Source organism: Callospermophilus lateralis, chromosome 10 (assembly GCF_048772815.1).
Source record: "Callospermophilus lateralis isolate mCalLat2 chromosome 10, mCalLat2.hap1, whole genome shotgun sequence".
Lineage (NCBI taxonomy): Eukaryota > Metazoa > Chordata > Mammalia > Rodentia > Sciuridae > Callospermophilus > Callospermophilus lateralis.
In genome coordinates, this window is record NC_135314.1 from 97535572 (window position 1) to 97541571 (window position 6000).

The following is a 6000-nucleotide window of genomic DNA, read 5'->3' on the forward strand; positions in this document are numbered from 1 at the left end:
TGCCAGAGTTGAAGACTAATTTGAATGGTTAACCTAAGAGTTAATAATGAATTGATGCTCAATCATGTGATTGTCTTTATTTTGAAGCTATTTCTTATTAGGGAAAAATGCAGAATTGCACAGTCCACATGAATGTTAGGAAGTTAACCATTCATCAAGTTGTTCTTTAGAACAAGGAAATCTGGCTGGATGTGGTGGCACTCCCCTATAATCCCAATGACTCAGGCTGAATCAGGAGGATCGTAAGTTTAAAATAAGTCTCAGCAATTAAGCAAGGTCCCAAGCAACTTAAAGCTATCTCAAAATAAAAATTTAAAAGGGCTATGGACATGATTTGGTGGTAAAGTGCTTCAGGGTTCAATCCCCAGTACTAAAAAAATACAAACAAGGAAATATGCTATGATTTAATCCATCTCAAGATAGATCATGCAATTTCAGGCAGAACTCAGACAAATGTATGAAAGATAAAAAAACAGTAAATCAAATACTAGTGACTTTATATAACATTTACTATCTGAAGCCATAATGGTGAATTCTTGGGAAGCAGATTTTTGTGAGAGTCAAAGGTTTTACAAACTTCTTGGAGTACCTTTTCAAAAATGCAAATTTGTGAATATAAAGTTTGGTTGGAAAATGAAAATGTATTAGAATAAGATAAGAAATCAAAGCAAACTACAATGTTTATTTGTTTAAGATTTTATTTTTAATGTTATAAAATCTTTTATCTTTTCCAAATTACATTTCTAGCCACATCTCTCAACATTTGAAACTATAATTTTTAAAAGGTAAATAAATAATACTCTACCACAATTCCAGTGAAATGAAGCTTGAGCTTCATTAGCTCCTTGATGAACGGTCCTCTGGCACTGTGTGTTAGACTCAGATTCCTTTGAAGCCTTCCTACCTGAGGGAAGATCTGGTGGCTCTAAGAAATCCAAGGTAGCAGTTGGAATCATAAAAAAAAAAAAAAAAAAAAAAATGACTAGCATTTTTCTAAGAAGACTAAGCTAGCAGCTAGAGTGGAAACCAGGCAAATCTGATTAAGTCATTTTTCAGTTTTAGCCTTAAACTGTTTAGTCATTGACAGCTCTTTAGTTGGTCATTGCCACCTACTTTATATCTGCTCAGTTTCACCTACATTTCACTTTCAAAATGTACATAAGAGTCCAAGACCAAAACAACACTTAGAGCCTGCCAAATGGTTTGGGGAAGGAACTTTGGTCTTGAGATCAAAATGTGTTCTTTTTCCTTTTGCATGAGTTGATTCACTTTCCCTGTTATAGGCAGAAAGTTCACAGGCAGGTCTCCCTTCCCACCCTGGCACAGTCTACTTTTCATGTGAAGAACCAGACTCCCAGGGGAAGCTTATGTGGCCTTCTGATGTTCCCTGCTCCATGCACCAGTTCCACCAATCAACAACATCATCAACACCCTTCTTCCTAGAGAGAGGTAAATGAGGTACTACTTCACAATAATATCATGAGATCTTTTGCTAATTCTCCAGAGATGAAGGAAGATGCAGAACTGTGGCAATGGAGAGAGTGAAGCCTAGGGAGGGTCTTAATTTATGAATTCTTGTCTCTTTGGCAATGATGTACACATTTCCTGAATTAGTATGTGTGTGCTCCTGTCTGCAGAAGTGTTCTGTTTCTCTTGATTTTTCACAGACTGGATGGATGAGACTTGTTTGAAGTTTCCCCAATCCTTATTTTAAGGGGACACACTGCTAGATTCCCAGAATGGTTTTTTCTGCTTTAATAAATTGCTTGAAATTTGAAAAGAAATTAAAAGTTTCTACTAGTCTCCTGCCATTTCATCATGGAGCCAAAGTAGTCTATGTCCACCTTGATAGATACTGCTTCCAGGAAAACGCTGGCAGCTGTCCTAATGCTTCCTATGGCTTACTGTGCTTTCAGGCTAGGATCATGTAATTCCTTCAGGAAGAGAGGTACAAACCCTAATTCATGTATCCAATTTAACAACCCCAATGGCCTTTGGTACCAGCATGTTCTGAAGCTCACTTTGAAAGCTGTCCCACATTCTAGCAATCTCCTTTCCATGCTCTGTGCCTCCACTGTAGTCCTTTATGATGTGAATATCAATGAATGGTCCTGATTCAGAGTAGTGATAACTGCTGACCAAGAGGATAATCTGTCAATTGCTCAAAATATCTAGCAATAAAAACATTGACACAATTTTTAGGTTTTTCAAAATAATTGTATATGTTTTGTTTTATTACATCTTTGCAATCATGTGAAGGAATTAACTTATGACAATGAAACTATGGTTCCACTTTCCCAAAGCTGCTTAAATTGCAAACAATATAATTATAATTGAATATTTTTTTTATGATTCCAAAAACTTTCTCCTATAATGTTCAGATTTTATAGATGTGATCTTCAGAACTTTGTAGATGAAGTGTCAAGAATATATGAACAAGAATGTTTACTGGATCCTTGTTTACAACGATTTAAAGTAAAACAGATAGCTAAATATTTATCAGTGATGTGTTTCTAAATTAATTAAGTTGAGTGTATTCATGTAGACCTAGCTACTTGGGAGGCTGAAGTGGGAGGATCACTTAAGCCCACAAATTTGAGAACAGCCTGGAAACAGACCCTGTCTCAAAAATAAATAAATGAATGAAAATAAGCATATGTTCGTGAAACCCTATTACATTATCAAAATTAAAGTTGGCAGGCTGGGGCTATAACTCAGCGGTAGAGTGCTTACCTTATAAGTGTGAGGCTCTGGGTTCGATCATCAGCACCACATAAAAATAAATGAAGATATTGTGTCCATCTGTAACTAAAAAATAAATTTTAAAAAATTAAAGTTGGTTCATATCTTATGGATCTGAACCATAAGATATTTAGTAAAAAATGTAAATATTTATTAAAATGTGTGCTTTCTATTCTGATGGATATATGTCAACTTACACTTGTCTGAAATCCATGGAATTCACAACATTGCAATTAAAACTATTGCAAACTTGAGACTTGGAGTGATAAGATGTCAATGAGGTTCATCAGTTGTAACAAATGTATAGCTCCTGTGCAGAATGTTGTTGATGTGGTTGTCTATTCATATGTAGGAGTAAGGGATAAATGGAAAATTCTGTATTTTCCTTTCCATTTTGTTGTAAGCATAAAACTGCTCTAAAACATAAAGTCTATTTTTGAAAACATGTTTGCATGTATGAAGTGGACAATATTTTGAAATGATTTGCACTTAACTATAAATCCTTGACTTAGAATGGTTTTACTTGCAGGTTTTCAACCTTTCAATCATCAAAAAGCAATATGCATTCAGTAGAAACCTTACTTTGAATTTTGTTTTCTCAAGCTACCTCTGTGCAGTAAAATACTCTATTTTGATCCTGGGCAGCAGCAGTGAGCCACGGTTCCCAATTGGCCATGTGATCATGAGGGTGAACAACCCATACTTTGTAATGTATAGTAGTCTCATCTTATCTCAACTTCACTTTCTGTGGTTTCAATTACCCTTGGTCAACCATGCTCCAAAAATATTAAATGGAAAATTCCAGAAATAAAAAAAATTAATACATTCTAAATTGAGTGCCATTCTGAGTAGTGATAAAATCTTCTACCATCCCACTCCATCCCACCCAAGACCCAAATCTTTGTCTAGTTACACTGAATAAACTGCCCAATCTGAGTCATTTATTTCTCCTTCTCAGTTATCATATTGACTATCACAGCATCAGAATGCTAATGTTCAAGTAAACCTTATTTTACCTAAAGATTCTCCCAAAGAACAAGAGTGGTTATGCAAAAGTGATACTAGAGGGCATAAAACAAGAAAAGATCAGTTAATACTGGTACTTTGTGGCAATGCTTTTGGACTGTATAGGAAAAAACAGTATGCGTAGGGTTTGATACTATTTGCAGTTTCAGGCATATGCTGGGGATACTGTAATGTAAAATCCACAAATAAAGGGAGACTACCATATTATGTGGCAAATCTGTGATGTTTAGTAGATTAGGTATACTAAATATATTTTTGACATTTTTTCAACTTAGGATGAATTTGTTGGTATGTAACTCCATTGTAAGTCAAAGAACATTGTATTGATAGTTATTATTTTGTAGTCTGGAATTCAGGCTGATCTAGTGTATATGCGTGTGTACGTGTGTGTGCGTGTGTGTGTGTGTATGTGTGTGTGTGTGTGTGTGTGTGTGTGTGTGTGCCTGGCATTCACTTATTAGCATACTTCAAACTTCAAACTTTGGGGTAACTCTCCTCCTGGGCTTGTTAACATCCCTGATAGTTATATATTTTCATATTAACTAGGGCAAGTATAAGACACTCTAGGTGCTGAAATGGAGAAAGAAATATTCTAAAGTGGTTTTAGTGCTTGAATAACAAAAATCTATTTTCCTTTTTAAAACCTGAAGACTTTATATGTCTTTCAGTTACTGGAACGTGATACTTTGAGAATATAAGAGGCAGAGACTTTGTTCTGACAGAATTTTTGGCAATTTAATTGGGCTGACAATATGACTTCCAAATCAGATGATTTCTTGGACAAAACTTAACTCTGGGAAAGAGTCATTCCCACATGTTTTATTGTTTCCCAAATTGTGTGAATTTTCCAAATTCACTCACATTTATTTGATATATCTATCAGTCAGCAAAAGTAACCAAATTACCCTCATAAGATTGGGAAAGTGTGAAAATCACCTATTGCCTTGGTCTGGTAGATTTTTTATTTTGATTTTGAACCCTTAAGATGGGTTCCTCAATAATATCCTTTGAAGTCTTTTGTCACAACTCAACAGCCTTTACATTCTGGGCTAGACCATGAAGACACAGGTGAAGGCTATATTTTCATCTTTTCCTCCTGGTCCTGTGTTCCTGGGTGCTTTAACCTGGGCCTGGGTCAAGAATCAGACTTATTTATAGGGCCATTCTAACATTAGTAACTGGTCTGTAAATGAACAAAAGAAAGCCATTATATGCAAGTGAAGAGTCAGTTAATGCCATCAGCAGTTCAGAGTCCCCAAACGATGAGGAAGTGAAAGTGTTTATATGCCAATGCCTCCTATCATCAATATTAGTTGTGTTTCTGACTCTCTCCATCACAAGAATGAAATCTTCAAATTGCATTGATGAATTTTTTTCTTATGCTGATCACAAACTCATCACAGTCATAACATTGGTTCGTCCTTTATGAGTTAGTTGAGGCCTCACAGCATACCAGAAAAGTTTAGTGATGCTCTTAGAGTGTTGTAAATGTTCCTCTGTGTATAATTCTGTTACAGGACCTTCACATTGTTTTATACCTTCCCAATCTCACTACATGTTGCCTTCCCCACAGATTTATGAGATCCATTTTTTTTTTATTTTTGTGGTGCTGGGGATTGAACTTAGGGCCTTGTGTATGTAAGGCAAGCACTCTACCAACTGAGCTATATCTCCAGCCCAGATCTGTGAGATCCTTTAAAAGTGCTTGTTTTATGTTTATTTTTAATCTCAATATCTTTCCAAAGGGCGCAGAAGCAAGAGATAGAAGAAGCAGTAGTTACTGAATGAGGGTTTGATAATTGAGTTTGTTAATGCATGAATAAACTAAATCTCCCTTCAATATCTGCTACTTTCTTTTATCAAAAAATTCTTAGTCTCCTCCCTATATATTCCCTCCAAATAATTGTTTTAATGACCATTCCCACAGAGTTCCAATACTTTGCTTTTATTCTTAACCAGATATTTTCCTGCATTATGACTTATTTCCTACAATCCCAAATTGTCTTGTCTTTGATGTAGACTTTGAAAAATATGTTTTTCTGGGGATTCCAATTATTTCAAGTTTTGCCTTTTGAGCCATTCTACCCAATATTATAACCAGAGAATGTATTGACAATATTAAAAAGCTTTTTCTGGTAAATTCCTGTTGTGTTACTCAATTCAGGAAATGCAAATCATAAATCATTTGTAAATTTTCATAAATGTTGATGAATCAAATACTAAACAGTTTTA